Raw genomic sequence first — 25,526 nt, forward strand, 5'->3', positions numbered from 1 at the left:
ATGAGAGGTATTGATCGTGTGGATAGCCGGAGGCTTTCCCCCAGGATTGAAATGGCTAACAAGGGCAGTAATAATTTTGAGGTGCTTGGAATTAGGTACAATGGGGACATCAGTGATGTGTTTTCACAGAGTACTGGCTGTGTGGAATACACTGCCAGCGAAGGTGGTAGAGGCGGATACAACAGGATTTTTGAAGAGCCTCTTAGACAAGTAAATTGAGTTTAGATAAATAGAGGGCTATGCGGTTGGGAATTTCTTGCAGCTTCTAGAGTAGTTTCCACGCTTGGCACAACACCGAGACGAATAGCCTGTAATGTGTTGTAGACTTTCTATATTTATACATTTTTCTGCAAACATTCGGGCACTCTTTCAAATTTGAAAGAAAATTGGTGACATATATTAATCCACTATGAAGGAAATATGAAGATTCATACCAATACCAATGAATGTTGTCAGTGCTAGTATACTTCCATTTGTTGCTATTTCTTATAATCTCATATAACAAATCGACTGGAACTTCAGGCACTCGCATTTTTCTGGCTGTGTTTGTGCGTTCTTTGTGCTCCCTAAACCAGCTTTCTTTTTGATTTCCCGTCTCCTTTCAATATAATTAATTCCGAACACTTAGTCGACATTTGTTTTCTCATTGACACAGAAGGGTGCTTTTTGTTGATCGGTTTAAAGAAAACATGTTGAATTCAATGTTATTAAACAATAAAAATTAAAACTTCCAAGGGGGTGAATACATTTGATAGGCAATGGAACATTTTTTTAGTCTTGTACTTGTATTTTTTCTGTGTTTTGCGTTTCTCGCCTGATCTTCCTCCTTTTCTGTGCACAGCGAGGGGAATTAGGGGTCGATGTGCCTATTCCATTTTGTTTGTGTTTTTTTTCGTGCGGGGTCGGGTGGTGCGGGGTGTACCAGCTCCGTTGTTGTGTTATTTTTGTGTGCGGTGTGGGATATGTGGGTTGATGATCCTGCTGCCTTTCGTATCTTTCTTCGTTTCATTTCCACCCGAATTAGAAGAAGGTTTGTATTATTTGATAATGTGCTTTTGGTCCTCAAGTTATACCCGCTTGTGCTGAAAGCGAAGATCGATAAGATGGTTGATCGATCAAACTTCTTTTTATGAAATAAAACTTGCTCTTATCGGTCGAAGCATTAAGTTCAAAAGTGAAGAGGTTATGTTGCAAATTTATAAGAATGTGATTAGGCTACTTAGGAGTATTGCTTACAATTCTACAGATGTACCATTACAATTACTGCAGGAGGATGTTGAGGTCTTGATGAGGTTGAAGAGGCGGTTTACCTGAATGGTGCTTGGCTTAGTGGGTATGTGCGTTTATGAAAGTTTGGATTAACACGATTTGTTTTCTCTGGAGCGCCGGGAGCTGAGAGGAGATCTAGTAGAGGTTTAGAATATTATGAGTGGAAGAGACAGAGTCGAAAGGGCGTGTCGGTTTCCCAGGGTTGAAATAACTAATACAACATGCCATGCATTGAAGATGAGAGGAGATAGATTCTGGGGAGATGACAAGTCAAGTTTTCACATCAGAATGGTCGATGCTTGGAGTGCACTGCATCGTATGGTGGTAGAAACGAGAACATTAGAGGTTTTAAAGAGATCAGAATCGGAATTCAGAAAAAGAATATTATCGCCGGTAGGTGTCCTGAAATTTTGTAACTTAGCAGCAGCAGTTCAAAGTAATACATAATATAGAAGAAGAAAATAAAATAATTATAAAGAAGTAAATCAATGAAAGTATACGTATATCGAACAGCTTAAAATTGGGTTAAAAATAAAACAAATACTATGTATTTCAAAAAGTGAAGTAGTGTTCACGGGTTCAATGTGCATTTAGAAATCGGACGGCAGAGGTGAAGAAGCTGTTCCTGAATCGCTGAGTGTGTGCCTTCAGGCTTCTGAACCTCATATCTGATGGTAACATTGAGAAAAGGACATGCTTTTGGTGCTGGAGGTCCTTGATAGTGGACTCTACCTTTCTGACACAGCGCTCCTCGAAGATCTCCTGGATACTTTGTAGTCTAGCACCCAAGATGGAGCGGACTAAATTCAAAAACCCTCTGCAACTTCTTTCCGCCCAGTGCTGTAGCAAAACCTCGCCCCTCCGCCACCCCCCCCCCCCCCAAACACACATACCAGACAGTGATGCAGCCTGTCAGAATGGTCTCTACGGTACAACTATAGAAGATTTTAAATGTATTGGTTGACATACCAAACCTCTTCAAACTACTAATGAAGTATAGTCGTTCTCTAGCCTTCTTTATAACTGCATCAGTATGTTGAGACCAGGTTAAGTTCTCAGCGATCTTGATACCCAGGAACTTGAAACTCCTCATTCCCTCCACTTCTGATCCCTCTGAATATTAGTATGTGTTCCTTCGTCTTATCCTTCCTGAAGTCCACATTAAACTCTTTCGTCTTACTGACGCACAGTGCAAGGTTTTTGCTGTGCACCGCTCCACTAGTGAACATATCTTGCTTCTGTACGCTTTATCGTCTTCATCTGAGATTCTACCAACAATATTTGCATCATCAGCAAAATCATAGCTGGTATTTGATATGCACATTTGATTAAGTCAAGTGGTGGTAATGCAGTTAAAGTAATACATCAGTGACCTGGGGGCTACACAAAGAATACCAGGAATATATAACACTCAAATTCTAATATCACCTTTCTACCATGTCACTATCCTTCGATTTTCCTGACATCCATGTGCATATTGAATCATCAAATGTGCAGCTTTTTAGCTGTTATTGCAATAAATTGTGGGCCGAACAGCATTTTCAGGTATATTTCCTTGCTCTATGCTGTAAGAATTTCTTCTAATTTTTCTTTCCAGATATGTAAAACCACGTGTTTGCAGCATTGTGTTCTCGTGGCGCAATTGGTTAGCGCGCGGTACTTACATGACAGTACACGGCGGAGAAATGCCGAGGCTGTGAGTTCGAACCTCACCTAGAGCACTTGTGATTTTAATGCTTGCAACGTCCAGGTGAGCATTCAACTGAAATGCTCCATTTAATTTTGTTCTGGTGACATACCCTGGTTATTATTTAGATTTGACTTTGAAACGATGCCCCTCTGAGTTTTGAACTGGGCAAGGGGCCGTGAGGTTAAACGTTTTGCAGGAGATCATCCCTTACTCACTAAAAGGCAGTGTCCGCCGGGCTGCAGGCATTCTCCCTGTTTGGTTCTTTCGTTCAACACGCGGAACCTCTCTTCCCGGTGTTGAACGTGTCTGAACAGGTGGCATCTTTGTTGAATCAACGCATCTGTGACCCCACATTCCTGTCTTCGCAATTCAGTCAAGCAAGTGGTGAAGAAACCAACCCGACCTTTCCTGAAGCCACGCTGCAGAAACGCTCTAATTGAACTTCGCCTTGGTTCGTTGTGCTGTCGATTAAACTCAATATTTACTTCGGCGAATTGTTTCAGGCACACGCGAACAAAAGTGATATTAAACATAGCTTCAGTGACCGGAAATGGTATCGAGATACTGATATCCCTCTCCCTCTCTCAGCATGTAGCTGCATTATTTCTGGACTGAATTATAAATAAATTCGCACATGTCCTGTGTTCACCAAGCCTCTGTTAAAGGGAAGACACCTCCCCCGATTCTACTGACGTGCTAATGTTCTGTTTCCAATGGTAAGATCCTTCCGGCTGGAATGCGATCACTCCACTGCGACCATTGATTTGATCGACTTGCCGCTCCGTTCCTGAAGACTGTTGTTAGCAATATAATTTTCGTTCACAATACGTCGTTTAATTGGCCGTTCATGCCTTGGTCTGGTTGCGACCCGCCGGATCAGATTGGAACACGATCATTAATGAAATATCAGTATGATTGTGTGTCTGGTGTTAGTACGGACTCGGTGGGACGATTGGCCGTGATTCATTACTCTACAGCTGGCATCGTCTCACAAGTAACTCTGGCGTGTAACGAGTCCTGCTGTTTATAAATGTATCGGCACATGGTTCAGTCACTCGCTTCAATTAACTTGTAATCTGAGGTGAAGAGTACGGACGGGAGAGACAGGATGAGAAATCTTAAAGGCACTGAATTTAGCACGTGAGCGGGTCCGCCACCTTGTGGAGACTGATAATATAACATCCATGATGGATTAGACAGAATGACAGAATTCTGCCCCATACCTTCTGATATCATAACCAAATCTATTACAAAATTTTAATTAAAATCATTGATTTACTTATTTCTTAGCCAAGCCTTCTGTGTGACGAAAGGTGAAGACTCGGAATTCTAGTAAGTGATAACTTCAATATATTATACATATTATATATATAATGTCCCCAGATAAACCTGTCACGACGAGGATGGGATTCGAACCCATGCGTGCAAAGCACAATGGATTAGCAGTCCATCGCCTTAACCTCTCGGCCACCTCGTCTGCTCTTCAAACGTTTGAGTTTTATTTTTCTGTGTTTCTTTCCAATCACTTGCAATCCCCGCTTATGTTTCACACGTTTGTTTTCATATTCCAGTTTTATTTCCCTTGACTGCCACGGTTACCAGAATTCCTGGGCATGGATAAGGAATGCTTGGAGCGATATGCGCAAACCGCAGGAGAATGGAGCTTTTTTTTATTGGCAACTCAGACGCTCTGATCGTGCTGCGTTAATAGTATCGATTCCATGCAGTTTAAACCCGAGAGCCTGTGAGTATTTTCAGTTGTGCAATGAGCAGTGGGCAGGTGCACAAATGTCTGGTTTCTTTTCAAACGCAACTACATTGTAAAATATGCAACATTTTCCATGAATCAAGCATTTTAAAATCGAAGAATAAAAAAACATTTAAATATTCTTTGTTAGATTTACTATATTAATTACATCTTTCACATACACGGGGAGCAAATATCTTTACGTTATGTCTCCTTTTAAAAGTGCAATGTGCAAATTTATAGTAATTTATAATAAATATATGTACAAGCGAATAGCCAATATAACATAGAAATGCAGCTGTGTTGGTATGAATTAAGCAGTCAGATGTCCAGCTGAAAGAAGCTGTCCTGGAGCCCGTTGCTGCTGGCTTTTATGCTGCGGTACCGTTCCCCAGATGGTAGAATTTGGAAGAGTTTATGAATGGGGTGATTCGGGTATGGAATGGTCGGTCAGACCCTTTTTACACACAATGTCCTGAATAGTGGGAAGTATATGTATATATATATATATATATATATGTGTGTGTGTGTGTGTGTGTACAATGTCCTGTATAAGTTACTCAAAGTGGCTTCTTTGGTTTGTTAAGAGTCGGAATGCTTCTTTGTCTGATAAGTGTTTCTCTCGCAGTTGTTTAGCTTTAGACTTGCTGATATGGGGATTGTATTCATTTGTTAACCAATGGGGAATGTTATTTTGTCTGGTGAGGCTGGGAGCCTGGGGCTTTTCGTGGTTTTTTCAGGGGAGTCGGGAAGGAGAAGCCGAGGAAGGTGGACGTGCGCTGCACTGCTTGGTCGACCACCGGCGGTAGTCCCAGGTGCGAGGACGTGGAGGTCGGAGGGAAGTGACGAGAGGTCGAATGGTTCGATGGTTGAGCTCAAACGATGTGCACTAAACTGACTGAACTTTGATAAGTTGGCGCCTTTTACTTTTTCTTTTTTTTCATATATATTGTATTGCATAGTACTCTTTTAGTTTTAGTAAAATCCTTAAAGTGTATTTCATAACGATATCTGGTGTGTGTTTGATACTGTGTGTGTCCGCGCGGCATAACCTTGATTCCCACAGCCCCTGCGTGTACGGGAGGTGGGTTGGTGTGTGGCTGGATCTCCTTTTCCCCTAGACATATACCAGCCTGTTGGTAAGTGTTACATTTATATAGATGTGCTGAGCTGTCCGCTGAGCTTTCTGCAGGGTCCTGCGATTGCGGAAAATACAGTTCCCAAAAGAGAAAGTGATGTAGCCAATCAGGATGCTCCCAATTGTGCCTCTATTGAAAGTTTTTAGGATCTGGGGGCCCCACGCCAAATTTCTTCAACCGTCTGAGGTGAAAGAGGCACACAGCCGGTATGTTCAGGCCTCGTAAGATCTTCGGTGATGTTTATGCCGAGCAACTTAAAGCTGTTCACCCTCGCTACCCCGGATACATTGATGTCAATAGGGGAGAGTCTGTCATTTGCTTAGTACAGCTGAAAGTAAATTTATTGGAATTATTCATTTTAATTAAGATGTGTTACGTTAGTAAGTTAATTCAAACAAAACATTTCAAATTAGCCTGATTGCAAAAACGTGTTTTTGTACCTAATACAGCGTAACTGCAGACCATAGTACCACTACTACTACTACTACTACTACTACTACTACTACTACTACTACTACTACTACTACTACTACTACTACTACTACTACTACTATTACTACTACTACTACTACTACTACTACTACTAATAATAATAATAATAATAATAATAATAATAATAATAATAATAATAATAATAATAATAATAATAATATGGTCCTGATCCCTACCTAGTGGGAATTTCTTTCGAAACAGCAGCAACTTTTAAAAACACATTTAGCAGTGTGCTGACAAAACTAATAATAAATTACAGGATAATTAAACGCACAATAATAATGTGCAATAACATGAAATAATAATGTAACAAATAATAAAACAGGGACTATTATGCGATGATGTGTTCTGCTGTGGCACAGAGATGGACTGTTGTATATGTTTATTGCATTTGTTAGGAAAGGTTTTCTGTAAAATTCTTGTGACAACAGTGCTGGATTGGTCATAATGCTTGTTTAGTGACCTCCTCTCCACCCACCTCCTGTCCTCCTGTTGTAACAAACAAGCTGGGCTGCATCCTAAACTCAGAACTCCGCGCAACGAAATTAGCGCTGAGTCAATCCTCTTACCTACTGATGTAAAAATGAAGAAAACGATACAGACAATTTTTAAAATGTTTTTGTTGTGAAATATGTATTTGTGGCCTTCATGTGAAGCCACACAACGTTTGTCATCTTTGAAGTACATACGGTTAGATTGAGAGCCCAGAGCTCACAGGGCCAGAGTAACTGCAGAAAGCGTCGACTCGCGACTGAACGTGTCGAATTGCCTGTTCATGTCCACACGTCCATGCATAAGAATTGTTTTGGACAAAATGTTGCCTTCACGTACTGTCAATAACTGCTTATGGATCGTGATCTACAGAGTCCTTTTATTGTCCACGTCAAGATTCGGTAGGAAGTGTGAATATTGGAGATGAATCTATTTATTTTTATCTCACCACATAAATCGTCTGTTCTCCTGTTTCCGGCATGGAAATACACAGAACCAGCTGCGAGAGAGAACTAATCTTGCCACTGAATAGCGGATAATGCATTATCCCAACCAGTGATGAATGCGATCCTCCAATGCCGTTAACGTATTTGACTTTCCTTCTGCTTCTATTCGTCGAGTTGCTTATTTTAATGTTTCCTGTAGTTTTTATGTTGCTCTTCCCGATTGGAGAAGAAATTTAGTAAAGTGGTGCCAAAGTGGTGACGCCGTGACGGTGTGTGGACGTATGGGACACTTGCTTTCCTTGTCCCGGAAGACTGAATGTTCGATGGGGATTTGACGGCTGTAGAAAAGTAATTGAGAGCCATCGAGGAAAAGGGAAAAGGAAAACCGCATATATTATCGAGGGAGCAGCAATCGAGCCAACCTCAATGCTTAACAAAACACTTTCTGTTTTCAGCCATTGCTCGCTTTCGCTTTTCTGCTGGATTTTTTTTATTTTCCATAGCACATCTCCATCTCCTGTTTAACCTGTCAGTTCTTTCCAATATTCAGTTGAATAACCTACTACTCCATTCCTGGGGAGAGTGAAACGTCACTGATATTTTCTTCGATTAGGACCCCAAAACTGCTCTTGCATTCTGGACCTCTTGAAATGAATGTCAAAATTGCATTTGCCTACCCGACTAATAACTCAACTTTAAACTATAGGGTCTTTTGCACAAGGAAACTGAGTAAATTTGCATCTCAGTATTTTGGATTTTTCCCCATTTTGAATATATTCCGCACCTCTATTTCCACTATTAAAATGCATGAACATGCCTTTTCCAACATTGTACTTTATTTGCCACTTTACTGCCCATTCTCGTAAACTGTCTAAGTCCTTGTTCATCCTACCTTTTTCCTCAATACTACTTATACCTCGACCAATCTTCGTATCATCTGTAAACGTGGCAACAAAGCCATCTGTTCCATCACCTAAAGCATTTATTCTCAGCATAGAAAGAAGTGGTTCCATGAATGACACTTGCGGAACACGACTAGTCACTGGCAGTAAAACAGAAAAGGATCAGTTTATCCCACTCGCTGCCATTGCTCGAACCATTCCAGTAACTTCCGTGTAATGGCATGGGTTCGTAACTTGATAAGCAGCCTCGTTTGTGGCATCTTGTCAAAGGCCTTCAGAAAGGCCAAAAATACAGCATCTACTGCATCCCATTTATTTATGCTGCTTACAGTCTCGTCTAAGAATTCCAGTAGCTTCTTCAGGCAGAATTTTCCCTTAAGTAAACCATGCTGACTTTTCCTATCTTGCGCTGATTGTCCTTGATTCGTGTTGAATGGATAAGGGAACATTTCGTATTTGACTTTATTTTCCGTTAAATTACTCGACTTGCACATTTCACTGCTTCTTATATTTAATATGTTGCTGTTCTTGACTGAGGATGAAATTTACTGAAGTGAAGATGAGGTGTGTGAACAAACGGAACACTTTGTAATCGTTCACTTTGGAAGGCTGAAGGTTGCGTGGGGGTTTGTTGTTGGTTGTACAAAGATCAGTAAGGGGTACTGAGAAATGAGGTAAAGGGAAACCGCACCCCTTATCCAGGGAGCTGCACCCCATGGAATTAACGAAACACGAAAGTCAACGAAGGAAATAGTTCAGCGGCGAGGGTTTGGAATTAACTGCATGGTTGGTCGTGAAGGAAGTTCGACAGCCGTGTTCAGAGGGAGTTTAAATAGGAAGGGCAAAGAGGGAGACAAGATGTTCACTGCGATGTTTGTTCGGTACCGACTCAATGGGACGAATGGTCACCAGCGTTGTATCCATTCTCTGGCATTGCGATTAGATCATCACCGTCACTAATCATCAAGGGCAATTGGAAATAGTGAAAGGTCACCCCATAAGTTCGAAAGATCATAAGTGATAATGGCCACGGCCTCGATTTGCACTGGGTGCTACGGCAGCCGCTTGCGACTCCTTCCGCTTTGGTCATGAGTTACGTCAGAGATCTTGGCAGGGCTAAGGCCGCTGTGCTTTCTGTGCGGCAGGGGCGGACTGCGGGTCTGGGCTGGTGTAAGGGAGACTATGCTCACATCGAAATAGATTTTTCTCTCTTTTTTTCTTTTAATTTTCTTACCGGATCCAGTTACACAACAGCAGCAGAGAAAACTGTAACAGTGGGATAGCATGGGACAGCCTAGTTTGTTTGTTTTTGTTTACACAACGCCGGGATAAGAGTCAAGGGGGTTTTCAGCACGGCTCCCAGCTGCTCCCGGAATTTAGACTGGGTCGCCACGTAAATGCAGGTGTTGCTGCAGCAGCTCAGATACAGGAGCATGTATCCGGTTTCAGCGGCGATGACTTCCCGAGAGTTGTAATCTGCTCGCCGGTACACAGACATACTGCCGAATGCAGCCACTCCCAGCCAGAGAATCACATAGCTGCCCGAGACAGCGAAGAGCAGAGTTATTGACTTCTTATTGACCAGTATGCTTAATATGCAATGAGAGACTAGCAAACAACAAAAAGTCAAATGTCGCAAGGCATTTCCAGAATAAACACGCAGCCTTTGCTCAAAAATATCCGGATGGAGATGAGAGAAAAAAAGCCGTTTCGGAACTGATGCGGAAGGTTGATCTGAGCAAAACGCATTTCAAGAAGTGGCTGAAGTCTGGAAAATCAACTACATATGCTAGATTTGTTGCCGCTCAGGAAATAGTCAGGCACGGGAAGCAGTTTACAGATGGTGAATATATAAAAGAATCTTTCATTAAGATTTCAGAACATCACGGACTTTAAAAACAAGAGTGAAATTGTGCAGAAAATCAGGGATATGCCCCTCTCTGCAAAGACTGTCAAAGACAGAGCCATAAGAATGTCAAGTTGACAGTGCTTGCCAGAGATTTACAGAAAGGCACATTGTCTCACTTCCCCAATTTGAGAGATTTCAAACAAGCTCACGGCATGATAAATTCGGAGTATTTACATTCTGCAATCATCGCAATGCAAACATCGTTTGGGAAACGCTTCTGTGAGTTCAGAGAGGAAAAAAACACATTATCCTTCCCGGTCATTCCCCTAAGCATCGATCCATCCCTACTGAATACGACTGCATTGGCAGGTGTGAGTCAACCTGATCTTGAGATGGAACTGGCCGACATAGCCGACAAAGACATATGGATGTCCAAGTTTAGACGCTTGACAGCAGACCTTGAAGATGTTGCCCGTCAGAAGGACGTTCTTGCTCAGAATCACAAATGGAGTGATTTTGAAAACCTCCCCAATCCGGACAAACTTGTGTTCGAAACATGGAATGCTATCTCTGACATTTATGTAAACATTAAAAAGTATGCGCTTGGAGTCCTGTCGATCTTTGGATCCACATATGTATGTGAGCAAGTGTTCTCCAACATGAACTTTATTAAAAACAAACATCGCGCACGCCTCACAGATGACAGCTTGCGATCCTGTGTAAAGATGAAGGTGACGTCATACAGCCCTGATGTGCGGACGCTGTGCGCTGAGGTCCAGGAGCAGAAATCCCATTAACCAAGTATGATAAATATTTTAATTGCCTATTATTTTACGTATATTCATATGTTTTCATTGTTCAGTGAAATAGTCCTTTTATTTTTCAGGTTGACAGCTGGCTGACGTTATTTTTGGTTTGCTGCTGGCGGACAATTTAAGTTCGGCGTTTTTCATAAATACAAGAAGGACTCAAATAGACATTGAGTATTTTACTTAAAAGTAACCTTCAACCCAACGTCTTTTTTTCGGAGTTCAAAATGTTTTTGTTGCATGCAGAAATGTAATTTCGTTTTCTCTGCAGGAGTTCATCGATTTCATAAATGCACACATTATAGTTTGTTTATACATAGCATAAAGGCATAAAAAACGTTCTATGCAGTGTTATTTCATTTTAAATGTCAAACGGGTTTTGTGGCTCCCAGTGTTTTCTTTTCAGTGGGAAACGGGTCCAAATGGCTCTTTCAGTAGTAAAGGTTGCCGACCCCTGGTCTAAGGGAACACTTTCCCAGCAATGTACCAAGGAACCCCCGAAATCAAGAGACTCGATTCCGGAAAGATTAGTGGGATCACCCTCGAGCGTTTCTTTACGGATAAAGGGAATCGATGCTAAAGCCACACACGACACTGGGTCAAAGGTCACGCAACTATACTATTTGTTTTACAAAAAAGTACTTAGATGATTTGCCATTTACACCATTCAGTTTACTGGAGATCTGAGGCGTCAGTGCTACGTATTATCCGTATGACGAGTATTGTTCGGTGAAACTGCTGTTTCAAGAAGACGATGAGGGAGTGCCCGAAGTTATGGAGAGGTTAGTGCTGGTTTATAACCATATAACCATAAAACAAATACAGCACCGAAACAGGCCATCTCCGCCCTTCTAGTCCGTGCCGAACGCTTATTCTCACCTAGTCCCACTAGCCCGCACTCAGCTCATAAATCTCCATTACTTTCCTGTCCATATACCTATCCACATTTATTTTTTTTTAAATTTAAATGACAATACCGAGCCTGTCTCTACTACTTCTACTGGAAGCTCGTTCCACACAGCTACCATTCTCTGAGTAAAGAAATTCCCCCTCGTGTTACGCTTAAACTTTTGCCCCCTAACTCTCAACTCATGTCCTCCTTTTTGAATCTCCTCTAATCTCAAAGAAAAAGCCTTTCCACGTCAAATCTGTCTATCCCACTCATAATTTTAAATAACTCTATCAAGTCTCTCCTCAACCTTCTACGCTCCGAAGAATAAAGACTTAACTTGTTCAACCTTTCCCTGTAACTTAGGTGCTGAAACACCGGTAATATTTCAGTAAATCTTCTCTGTACTCTCTCTATTTTGCTGACGTGTTTCCTATAATTCGGTGACCAGAACGGCACACAATACAACAAATTCGGCCTAACCAATGTCTGGTACAATTTTAACATTACATCACAACTCCAATACTCGATGCTCTGATTTTTAAAGGCCAGCATACCAAAAGCCTTCTTCACCACCCTATCCACATGAGCTTCCACCTTCAGGGAACTATGCACCATTATTCCTAGATCTCTCTGTTCCACTGCATTCTTCAGTGCCCTACCATTTACCATGTATGTCCTATTTGGATTATTCCTACCAAAATGTAGCACCTCCGACTTATCGGCATTAAACTGCATCTGCCATCGTTCAGCCCACTATTCTAACTGTCCTAAATCTCTTTGCAAGCTTTGAAAACCTACTTCATTATGTACAACGCTGCCTACCTTAGTATCATCTGCATATGTACTAATCCAATTTACCCCCCCCCCCCCATCATCCAGATCGTTAATGTATATAACAAACAACATTGGACCCAGTACAGATCCCTGAGGCACACCAGTAGTCACCGGACTCCAACCTGACAAACATTTATCCACTACTATTCTCTGGCATCTCCCATCCAGCCTCTGTTGAATCCACTTTACTACTTCAAAATTAATACCTAACTATTGAACCTTCCTAACTAGTATTCCGTGCGGAACCTTGTCAAAGGCATTACTGAAGTCCATATAGACAACATCCACTGCTTTACCCTCGTCAACTTTCCTCGTAACCTCTTCAAAAAATTCAATAAGATTTGTCAAACATGACCTTCCATGCGCAAATCCATTCTGACTGTTCCTAATCAGACCCTGTCTATCCAGAAAATTAAATATACCATCCCTAAGAATAGTTCCCATTAATTTACCCACTACTGACGTCAAACCGACGGCCTATAAGTGCAGGACCCTGGCACTAGGGAGGCAATAGACCATCCAGGATTCTCGATCTCTTCCACGGAACCTCCTATCTGCCCCACTTACGATCGAATTCCCTATCACTACTGCTCTCCTCATTTCCCTCATTCCCTACTGAGCTGAGGGTCCAGTCTCGGTGACAGAGACGCAGCCACTGCAGCTTGTGTCTGGTATGTCCACCCTACCAATAGTATCCAAAACGGTATAATTATTGCTGATGGGAATGGCCACAGGGGTGTTTTGCTCTTCCTGTCTATTCCCCTTCCCTCTCCTGACAGTCACCCAACTACCTGTCTCCTGACTCCTAGGGGTGACTATCTCCCTGAAACTCCTGTCTGTTTCTGCCTCTGACTTCCGAATTATCCGAAGTTCATCCAGCTCCAGTTCCAGTTCCCTAACACGGTTTGTCGGTAGCTGCAGCTAGTTGCACCTTTTGCCGGTGTAGTCATCAGGGACAGTTGCTGGCCCTGACTTCCCACAGACTGCAAACGGAACACACAACTGCCCTAACAGCTACCTCCATTACCTACTCCTAATCTAATTAGGTTAATTAAAGGAGCTTACCCGGCCTTACCTCACCTGATGTGAAGCTCGTACTCAGCCTCTGCTCGCTTTTTAAAATCCCTCGCTGATCTCAGAGGCCGACTTCCACGCGCTTGTGCAGTCGTGCCTAGTTTTATTTTTGCCTCTGCCTGTTCTCGCTGAAGCCAGATTCAGCCAAAGCCGTCCCACTCTGCCTCAGTCCTCTCCGTCGATGGCAGCTACGACTATGGCCGCTGTATATGGCGGTCTTTCTTTTAAACCTTTGGCGCGTTACGTCACGCGCCTGCGCACTTTAGCCTATTTGACCTGATCAGTTAAAAAAAAACAGCTTCTCCCCTAGCTTTTGTTTTTAACTCTTCCCTCTCCGCCTCTTGTCTGTCCGGACCCGGTCCAGACGGAAGGTGCTTCAGTTCTGCTGGGGACCAGCACCTCTTGGGTCATGGGGGCCTGGCAGAAGAGTGCGAACGAAAACTGTTTGGAGACCCGAGCCGCGCACCCAGCTTTTCATGCTGCTTTTGCAGAAGTGCGACGACACCCTGGGACGGAGACGAATTTAAACGAGGGACTGTGTGGTGCACCCAGTCGAAGCCTCTGATAAAAAGGTCCGGGGAAGGAGCAAGAGTGATGGAAACCCCCAGATTTCCCGGAGTACCTGGTGGCGATTCCTTTAGTGGACCTCGAGGGGTAGACACGATTTCTGGCTGGGGTGCTGGTGAGACCCGAAGTTCAGAGGCCAACGATGGTACAGGTGAATCAAAGAGCTGTGAGTGTCGGTATGACTACGAAGAGAGAAAAACAAAACACCTTTAAGAGAAGGATGCCGCTGGCGCATTTGCTCCCTGTGACAGTAATGTCTAGCACCCCTGAGAGGCCAACCGGGGGAAGGCTTGGAAAACAGAGGAACGATGATCGCTGAGGCCGTTAATTTTGGAGACTCTCCAGTGCCACCGGAGTGGAAACGCAGGCTGGTGGAGAAGATGTTGATGCTGGAAGATGTTTTTTTTTCTCTTGGTGAGTTTGACGTGGTTTGTTCCAATAGCACTCGCCATACCACCCGAGAGACTGAGGACACCCTATTTAGAGGGAGGTCGCGACAACTGGCTCCTGCAGATGTGAAAGCCGTACGGTAGCACTTGCGCAATTTGAAGGAAGCTGGAATCATCTCTGAGTCCCGAAGCCCCTATGTGTCCCCAGTAGTACTGGTCCGGTAGAGGAACGGAAAGGTACGCATATGCATAGGACATTGAACCGGCGCACTGTCCCTGAGCAATACATGGTACTGACGGTCGAAGATACGATGGCCTGCCTGAGTGGAGAGAAGTGGTTTAGTGTGCTGGACTTGAGAAATTGATATTACCAGATCCCAATGAGTGAGGCCGACAAACAGAAAACGGCATTTATATGCCCTCTGTGGTTTTTCCAGTTCAAAAGGATGCCCCTTGCCACCTTCCAGAGGATCATGGAGAAGACAGTGGGGATAGGAATTTGCTTGGTGTATTTGGATGATTTGGTAGTGTTTGGAGCCACCTTGGAGTAACACGAAACGATGTTACTGTTAAAACTCTCACTGGACAAGTTCCAGTTCTGCAAGACGCCTGTTATCTATGTTGGACACATAATATTGCAGCATGGTTAGCTACAGACCCGGCCAAGATAGAAGCTGTGACGACGTGGCCGAGGCTCTGCGCTCGTTCTTAGGGTTCTGTGGTTATTATTGGAGATTCGTGAAGGGCTACACCAAAGTGAGTGTACCGTTAAACTTCTGCCTGGTTACCCTCCCTTGGGGAGGAAAGGAAAAGGGGGACGGGAGGTTGTAGAATATCTCAACCCGTCGGAACCCTTCGGACAGAGCTGGAATGCAAAATGCGAGGAGGCCTTTAAATCGCTGAAAGAGTTGCTGACCCATGTACCGGTGCTGGCTTTTGCGGTCCCCCGATTAACCTATGTACCACACACTGACGCCAGCCGAGGGTGATTAGGGGCCGTCTTGTATCAAGAACAGCGCACCGGGTTGAGACCTGTCGCATTCGTCAGCCGGAGTTTATCACCCTCCGGGAGAAACTATCCCACTCATAAGTTGGAGTTCCTGGCGCTGAAGTGAGCAGTTGTAGTTAAGCTGAATGACGATCTCTACGGAGTCAAGTTTGAGGTGAGGACAGACAACCACCCACTTATTATATCCTGACTTCGGAGAAATTGGATGCTACAGGCCATCAGTGGTTAGCGGCTTTATCAGTATATGATTTCGGCCTGAAGTACCGGCTGGGGAGCAGGAATGTCGATGTGGATGCGCTGTCACGACGGGAGCACGAGGAACAGGAGACGGACGAGGAGTAGGAGAGAGTTCCTGCCCCAGGGGTGAAAGCAGTGTGTCAGTTTTCTATTACCGTGAAGGCGAGGAAAAAGAGAGGACAAATAGAAAAGTAAACAGTTGCCGGAACTACGTCCGGGTGAAGTGGCAGCTGCTTAGCTAGATGACCCGGGCATTGGCACTGTTTTGTGCGCGGTGTAAAAGTGGGATGTAACGTGGGCGGAGAAACGAAACACGCTTCAGTGCCTCCGTTACTGAGGGAATGGCTTCGGTTGAAGTTGAGGAAATGAATTTTATATAGGGTAACCCCCCCCCCCCGACCGACCTCGGCGTTGGCAGCTGGTCCTGCCTCAGAAGTACAGGAGGGTTGTGATGAAGTCACTACATGATGACTCTGGAAATTTGGGGTTGGACCTATGGGTTGCTCAAGGACCGGTTTTATTGCCCCGGATGAGGTTGGAGATCGACGAGTACTGCAAGTCCTTCATACGTTACAAACGCCGGAAGACGCCGCCTGTGCAGGCTGCTCCGCTGTCACACTTGCAGTGTGCGGGGCCTTTGGACCTGGTGTGTATGGCTTTCCTGGCCATAGAACCCAATGCCAGCGATACGGCGAATGCCTTAGTCATAACGGACCACTACATCAGCTATGTTCAAGCGTTCCCTACCAAGGATCAAAGGGTGACTACGGTGGCGAAATTGCTATGGGAAAAGTAGTTTGTGCATTGTGGCCTTCCCCGGCGGACACCAGGGACGAGACTTTGAGGGTAAGCTCATCTTCGAGCTACTGGGTATGTTGTGGGTTGAGAAATCTAGGACTACGCCCTATCATCCGCAGGGCGATCCCCAGCCGGAGAGGTTTAATCGGACGCTGCGACGCATGCTCGGAACTCTGGAGATTAGCAACAAGAGCCGATGGAGTCAAGATATTGGGAATCCGGTTCACTGTTACAACTGTACCCGACATGAAGCTACTGGATATTTGCCCTATTATTTGATGCTTGGGCGTGAGGCCAGGTTGCGCATTGACCTCTGTTTTGGGACAGATGCGGATGAGGTATCGCCGAAGCCGTGCTTGAAGCATGTGCCTTATATAAAGAAAGAACTACAAAGAGCTTATGAATTGGCCAGAGAGGCGGCCGCCAAGCAGAATCGGGAAAACAAGAAGTATGACCAACTCCTGCCAGGAGATCGAGTCCTCATAAGGAATTTGGGACTACCTGGGAAAGACAACCTGGCTGATCGCTAGCCGGGCACGCCCTATGTAGTAGAGAGTCAGATGCCAAAACTACCTGTTTTCCAGGTGAGTCCCCAGGATGGGAGGGGGCCCGTCAAGATGCTCCATCGGAAACACCTGTTGCCCCTGGGGCGAGATGTACAGGGCACCGGAGGTGTCAGCTGCACCTTGTACCAAGACTTTGCGTCCACGAAGGGTGTAGGAAGAGCCCACCCCGGGAGAGTCGGGCCGAGGACCAGACCCTATGAGGGATACTGACTCGGAGGTTGATGACTCCTACGATTGGTAGAAGCTGCCGTTCTCTGATAGCCCCGTGATGGAGGGGAAGGATTCTTGCCGTTCCCCCATTGGATCAGTTCGGGTAAGGGTGGCTCGTGGTGGGCAGTCGCGGGCACTCCAGGGCGTTGGAGAGGAGGATTTGGGGCCCAAGCACGAGACAGAGGGTTCCGAGTTGCAGAGGGGTTTGGGTGTCTGCTCGCGGGGTGGTTCGCCTCGTAGTTCACAGCAGTCTCCCGTATTGTCCGAGGTCGAGGAGTTAGAAGAGGGAGTGCGCAGGTCTCAAAGAAGTAGGCACCCCCAGATAGGTTGGGTGTTTGGGGGAGTTACGCCACTGCTTTCTGCTCTTGGAGTGGGTTGTGTGTTCTGCAGGAGGGAGTTGGTGAATTATCTGTAAGTCATGAGGGCATGACTTAATTAGATGGAGGGAGAATGTAGGGTTCTCAGATTATTCACTGTAATGTTAACTGTTAACTGCTTATATAATATGGCTTCTCTGTGGTGTTATAATGCTCTGTTTAGTTGGAATGTTTGGGTTATAATTACGATAACGGAGAAATTATCTAATAGATGCAATGTTGTTCTAACTGTATGTGTGGGAAGCTGGAGTGAGTGAGCGGGATTTTCGGGAGGAAAACCGAAGAGGAAGGATGTGCTGGACGCCCTGAGGTCGACCACCGAGTTTGGTCCCGGGCGCCGGGTCCGGGAGGTCGGAGAAGATCGAATTGAGCTCCAACGGTTGTGCACAAATTGATTGAACTCTGATGAGTCTTGACGCCTTTTTATTTACCTTTCTTTTTATATTGTATCGCTGTTAATTACCTAGTTCCAGTAAGAATTATAAAATGCACTTTTGTAAGCGTACATCGTGTGCTGTCTGATATTGTGTGTGCAAGTTTGTATCAGTGTGAATTTCACAGCATCCACGCAAACGGGAGACACGATTTGGCGGGTAGACGGATTTTCGACAGCACATACACAAGCCGATAGACTTAGGCGTTACACAAACCAGAATACACAGCGTGAACTTAGTATGTCCAGCACCAAGTAGCAACATAGTTGGGACAACAGTGTTGCAGGTCAAAGTGCAATTCAGAGATAACATTCCGACATCAATGTCTTTTTACTCTAGATGTGTCTAGGTCAGATGGAAAAAAAATAACCGACGCATTTGGCATTAATCGTAGAGCATAATGGTGTGTGCCCAATCTGGCAGGACAGCTGTTTTTGATATGTTCCTTGATTGTCCGAACAAAACACTGCATAATGATTGGCATTAAACGACGTAGCGGCAGTCAGTTATTCTGAGGGCATGTATCTCTTTGATACCGTGTCCGAGGGGGAGAGCAGCTTTGATGAGTGAAGTGGTGAAGCTGTTGGTGATATTTTTAGTGATTTTGTCTTCATACTCTCTGCGTTGTAGGCCTGGGATGCTGCCTAGCACATCAACATCACGGGGGTTGTCTCTTCTTCGTGCATCTACTCGTGTTTCAGAAAACGTCTGCTAAGTTAGGGGTGATAGAGATTGTGGTTAGCGTTGTGCTGCCTGCAGGGATGTTGTCCAGAACGCCAGGGAGGGAGGTGTCACTGCTACCGTTGTGGCTGGTTTTCCTTGTGTAGTCATTAATGACCTTGATACACAGACAGATAGTCTGTCCATTGCTATCGGAAATGTCTTCTTGAAATTTTTGAAAATTAGCAATGGTGACCATTTTGAGTGCAAAGATGAGTTGCTATGGCAGCTCTGATAGTAGTTTGCCACATGTCGTGAAGGCAGCTCTCCGGGATTCTACTGGACAGTGCATCACATTTTTCAGCCAGGTTATGCTGTCAGATCATATTTATTGAAGTGGCAGCACTTCACACTTAGTCGTCTATACACGTATTGATAAATCCGGTGACAGATGAGGCATTTTCTACGAGGACTATGCCTTTTCGGATTGTGTCATCCCCTTGGATAGTTGCCATGTATTCCGTTCAAGATAGTCCTGAAGAACAGTGTCTGCCTTATTAAAAAAATACAGATATTGGCCTCTTGGCAGCTTTCTCTGTTTTTCAGCAGCTGTTGGTATGACAGAATTGACATTGTGAAGATGTAGTTACAGAGACCAGAATGAGGGACTGGAAAGGTTTTGTAAGTACCATGTCCGTTCGTATAAACATGGTCCACTCTGTTTGTTCCTATTGTGTCCATGGTGACGTGCTTTTCGAATTTGGATACAATGTGCTGTATAATAATCTATAATATTCACGCAGAACTAAATTCTCCAACACGTCTTTTGAAATGTTGAACAAACAATGTAACTATAAATGTTTGCAATATCCCTAAAGCACCGAAAGTTATTGCACAGTGGCCCATTGTGTAAAAAAATACACCAGGGTATCTGTTCATTGACCCGTAGCTGATGTTGTTGACGACGTTATCAAACTAATAATCTCAGCAGCCCACCGTTTGCTGCATAAAAGCTCATTGAACGATACAACCAAATAAACACTTTCTTAGCAAATTATGTGTAACTGCTAGCCTCTTCACGTGGAAAAATGGGATATCCAGCTATTTACTGCATAGTGAGAATTTACTATCCCGCGCTTGCAGCGGTTGGCTTTTTTGGTAAGTTAATAGTTCTGGTTTCTGTGCGTTTGCTTTACAGGTCTGTACCTGGTCAACAGTCCAACTGCAACTCTGATCCCGAACGTGTGTTGTGCCTACACTGATGGGTATTCAAAGTGTTTCGGGATTCAGGCATTTTTTTACAAGCTCGTGACAAAGTGAAAAGCGGATATTCAGCTATGCAGCGCGGGTGCTCTGACAGACTGCTTTTCCAGTCTCTGATTCCAAATTGACGTGACCCAGCACAGGAGAAGCAAAACTCGAAATATTCAGTAATTTACTGGAGACTATAAGGCAATGAACCAGCAGCTTTCGCCTATGAAATAAGCTTTTCATTTCTCTAACAGTTAGTATACTAGCGATTGTGATCCTTTGTCGAGGAAAGTTTGGACTCTCGGAATGCTACTTGGAAATGGCAACTGTGGATCTGATGGGGATTATCGTTACCGATATAAGGGAGTCTGATCCACTTCCTAGCTACGCTGATTTCTTGTTCATTACTCCGATTTGCGTTCTTCCACTTCTCCTCATTGCCATCATGGACTGTTCCACTCTCTAACTGCAAATTGAGGTGACCAGCAGAACTCGAAACATCCAGTAATTTACAAAGGATTAAAGAGTAATTAATGAACAACTTTCTGCTAAGAGATTGCATTTTTCTTCTTTTTGCTACAGTTAATATAATGGCGATAGTGATCCTTCCTCGAGGAAAGTGCGGGCTCTCGAAATGCATCACACGGTACTTGGTGGGAATGGCTACAGTGGATCTGATGGCAGTTATCGTTACTGCTATCTTGTTACAGTGTAATGTGATTTATAACTACGCTGATTTCCTGTTCATTTATCCGATTTGCGCTCTGATACTTGTCCTCAGTGTTGCCATCGCGGACTGTTCCGTTTGGTTCACAGTCGGATTTACATTCGATCGTTTTGTTGCAATTTGTTGTCAAAAGCTGCGGAAACGATACTGCACGGAGAGAACAGCGACTGCGGTTTTAGCGACTGTTGTTGTAGTGAGCTGTGCGAGGTGTGTCCCGTTTCCCTTTACAATGGAGCCAGAGGTTGTAATAAACAACGTCCCCTGGCGCTGCGTCTTCACGTCAGAATATTTAACGTCACCAGCGTGGAAAGACTACGAGTTATTTGACAGCATGTTAACACCTTTGTTACCGATTTGTTTAATTCTATTGTTTAACGTTTTAACGGCACGACATATTGTTTTGGCAAATACAGTCCGTCAGAGGCTCCGGAACAATAGTGTGAATCAGCAGGATCCAGAATTGAAGAACCGGCGAAAGTCCATGATTCTGTTGTTTGCTCTGTCAGCCAATTTCATAATACTGTGGATTCCCTATGTCGTACACTCCATGAACTGGCAAGTGCAGAATTATTCCTACACAGACAGATTTTTGAATACCCCAGTATTTATCCTGCAGCAAGTTGGATTCATGATGAAATTCCTCAGTACCTGCACCAACACGTGCATCTACACACTTACACAGAGGAAATTCAGAGAGGAGCTCAGAAATGGACTGAAATATCTGTTCACACGAAGTGGACGGTGCTAGAGGGAAAGGGCAACTAACGTTTGGAACTTGACTGCAGATGTTTATGACTGGTGTGTATTATTCCTTCATTTGGTCAGATATGTAAACAGCCTGAAATTTCCACCGAAAATAGCAGCACCGGTTTGTTTAAATAGGAAAGAAGAACTAAATGCTGGTCGTGATATATTGGTGATTTTCTTTTTTCTTTTTTTTTTGCAGCGGTACTGCAGAACAAATCATTTGCTACCTGCGACATAGGTCTACATGAAATGCTGTAAGAGTCTCAACATATTAGTTATCACAGGGAAATAATAGTCAGTCGAAGGAAGCAGGAAAGCTTATGTTTTCCATAGATGTCTTGATAAACAAAAACCTTCTGTTCAAGGCGGTGTGGGGTGGGCGCGCGACTGTGATACGTGCACCACCATTAACAGAAGAGAATTATAACTAAACGTTAGATAATGAAATTCCAGTTCTGATCCGGATCCAGGCATTTTTTTTTTCATCATTTGTTCAAGGAAAGCCACGTAGTTTGAGAAGCAATGTAGCACGTGCAAAATGTGTCGCCACTCAAGTGTTCTCTTGGAGGAAGGGGTGATGATATGGACCATCTCGGTTTCTGCTGGGAATTGCCTACCGTCGGAGATTTGATATTTGTCTCCGATTTTCATCTGAACTTTCCGGCCGACACTCTTCACAACGGTTCATTCATGCATTAATTTCCCTTTGTCGCATTTTGAACATCAGATTTCTTTTGTAAAGTTAAGCAAGAATAAATATTTCTCTTCAATTACCACCGATATGTGTCACAAATTATGACCTATATAGTTGAAAGATTGAAACATGATTTTTTATTTTGATGTAGCCACAAAGCTTCTATATATTTGCTAAAGTGCACCAGGCAATGTATTCAGCTGAAATATTACATCTACTTGTCTCATCCTTATCGTAACCACCGTTGTCTGCTTCAGATTCTGTTTTCTGTTTTTTTTTTTGTTCTCCTTTCCCGTTTCTCGCCCGCTTCTAACGCCAACACGACTGTCATAGGGCTTCCCTTATGTCATGGTGAGATTAAATGAAACATCTGTAGTGATTTATCGCGGATCGTAAATTGGGCGGAACTTCTCTCTTCCCAGTTTGGATAGTTGTTGGTTTAAGAGACAAAACCAAAGTAATAATCGAATTAATTTGTAATCGAAACAGTTGCTTGAAATGCATATTCTGCAATATCGATGAATCGGTTCAGTACTCCCACACTTTTTAAGCTACACTTAGATAATGTTCCGCTCCACAGTATTACTGCTGGCTTGATACCTGACTGAAACATCGTACATACAGGTCGAAGACATAACCAGCAGGATATCCAATTTGCAAACTAATAAATTTGATTGTACTGGCGGGCAATTTGTGCTGCAGGGTAAGGCTGGTGAACTTGGACAATCGATCAATAAAGCAACCATTATGGAGACCGGTTTGAGAGTGGGAAAGAACAAGTTGATTAATATACCAAGCTCGTGGTACGTTAATAAAGGTAAACAGGGAGGTAGAATTTATCAGGATCACAAACAGGTTTATTCTCACCTGCATTTGTCGTAGAATTTGTTAACTTGGCATCAGCAGTTCAATGTAGTATGTAATTTATATATATAATAAAAACAAATAGATCAATTACAGTATATGTATATTGGAGATTGAAATCGTGCAAAAACAGAAATAATATATATTTAAAAATTTACGTAGTGTTCATGGGTTCATTGTCCAATTAGGAATTGGATGGCAGAGGGGAATAATCTGTTCATGAATCGCTGATCTGTGTGCGTTCAGACTTCTGTACCTCCTACCTGATGGCAACAGTGAGAAAACGGCATGTCCTGGGTGCTGGAGGCCCTTAATAATGGAAGCTGCCTTCCTGAGGCAACGCTCCTTGAAGATACATTCCTAAACAGGATGGAGCCGACTAAAAGTGCAACTTTATGCAGCTTCTCTCGGTTCTGCGCAGTAGCTCCTCCTCCCCCCCCCCCCCCCAATACCGGACAATGAAGTAGCCTGCAAGAACGCTCTCCACGTTACATCTATAGAAGTTTTTGACTGTATCCGTTGACATACCAAATCTGATCAAATTCGTAAAGAAGTATAGTCCCTATCTTCCCTTCTTTATAAGTGCATCGATATGTTGAGACCAGGTAAAATCCTCAGAGGTCTTGACACCCAGGAAATTGAACATGCTCAGTCGCATCACCTCTGATCCCTCTATGACTATTGGTATGTGTTCCTTTGTCTTACCCTTCCTAAAGCCCACAGACAGATCTTTCGTCTAATTGGTTTTGAGTGCCAGGTTGTTGCTGCGACACTATTCCAGTAGTTGTCATATTTCACTGCTCTACGTCCTCTCGTCACAGTCTGAGATGAGTATCATCAGCAAATTTGTAAATGGTATTTGATCTATGGCTAGCCACACAGTCATGGGTATATAAGTAGAGCAGTGGGCTAAGCACATACCCTTGTTTGGTTGTCTGCATTCAACTCCCATCAATTCTTTTATTTAACATTGCAGTTCCTTTGCCCTATGCATAATAGTTCAACACCGTATAACCCTATCTCACCTTTTTTCTAGAGATTTGTTTTCATTTTTATTTTGTTTGTTTTTTAAATCCCCAACAGAGCAACGCCCCCTAACAGCCCTTAACTATCCTTTGCATAAGATTTGTATCCCTGGACATTAAGTCTTCAGCCACGATTCAGTTCTGTGTACAACGTCATACCTAGCAAACTGTTATTGTGCTGCGAGTTCATCCACCGTTTTCCGTTTATTACAGCGTATTCAGATACAGCCTTCAATCCCGTATCACCCTTTACGATTCCGCGAGACCATCTTCAACCTTTTGATTCTTAACTTAGTCTGAGGTCTTATCAACATCTGTCTCCACAACCCCTCCTCTAGCTAACACTTCTGGCTCTTTAGTTCCCAAACCACCTGCAACTCTAGTCGAAACTCCCCGTGCATTATCAACAATCCGTCCTTCTAGTATATAAGCCCCCCTCTAGTTCAGGTGAAAAGACTACTTTCTACACAGATCGCGCTTGCCGTGGAAGAGAGCCCAGCACACCAGATATCTCATGCCCCGCCACCATACCGACTCCGCAGTCACGTGTTAAACTGTACAATCTTTCTTGTTCTTGCCTCACGAGCACGTGGCACGGGCGTCAATTTTGATGTCACAATCCCGGAGGTATTGCCCTATAACTTATCACCTATCTCCCTGAACTCAATGTACAGAATCTTTTCAATCGCCATACCCGTATCATTGACTTCTACGTAGACGACAACTTTCTTCCACTTCAGGAAGCTAAAGACACATCCGGAATTTTGTTCTTGCCCCCAAAACGTCATTTCCGTTTCCCTAACTGACGACACCTCTATCACCATAGCGTGCTTATAAATGCATAGAAACATAGAAAACCTATAGCACAATGCATGTCCTTCGGAGCGCAATGCTGTGCCGAACATGTATTTACTTTAGAAATTATCTACACTTACCCATAGCACTTTATTTTTCTAAGCTCCATGTGCCTATCCAATAGTCCCTTATATATTCTCTAGTATCCAGCGATCCGATGTCCAGTCTCGCTACTTTTCTTACTTTATATATCAGAAAACACTTTTGGTATCCTTGTTATCCTTGGTATCTGGCTTACTCTCGTACGCTATCTTTACCTTCATAATAACTTTACAGTCCTCCAACTTCCTACTCATCTTGCTCAATTTTAAACCGTCTTTTGCTTTTTATGTTGGTTTTGAAATCTCGTATTAAGATCATCGGCTATAGGAGCGAATTAGGCCATTAGGCCTATTTCGCAAGTGAATCGTGGGCTGATCCAAATCTTCCAGTCATCCACACTCCCCTGTCTCTTCACCCCATATCCTTTGATGTCCTGACT

At 43.7% G+C, this 25,526-nt stretch overlaps 2 non-coding genes across 2 annotated transcripts; one reads left to right on the top strand and one right to left on the bottom strand.

Annotated features, from left to right (window-relative positions):
• The first annotated feature begins 2,896 nt into the window (after positions 1-2,896).
• On the top strand, positions 2,897-2,990 carry trnav-uac (transfer RNA valine (anticodon UAC)). The gene is made up of 2 exons: positions 2,897-2,934; positions 2,955-2,990. It is a non-coding gene; the product is annotated as a tRNA-Val (tRNA).
• A 1,364-nt stretch (positions 2,991-4,354) lies between these two features.
• On the bottom strand, positions 4,355-4,436 carry trnas-gcu (transfer RNA serine (anticodon GCU)). The gene has a single exon. It is a non-coding gene; the product is annotated as a tRNA-Ser (tRNA).
• Between the last annotated feature and the right edge of the window lie 21,090 nt (positions 4,437-25,526).

The sequence above is a fragment of the Hemitrygon akajei genome, unplaced genomic scaffold (genome assembly GCF_048418815.1).
Source record: "Hemitrygon akajei unplaced genomic scaffold, sHemAka1.3 Scf000104, whole genome shotgun sequence".
NCBI lineage: Eukaryota > Metazoa > Chordata > Chondrichthyes > Myliobatiformes > Dasyatidae > Hemitrygon > Hemitrygon akajei.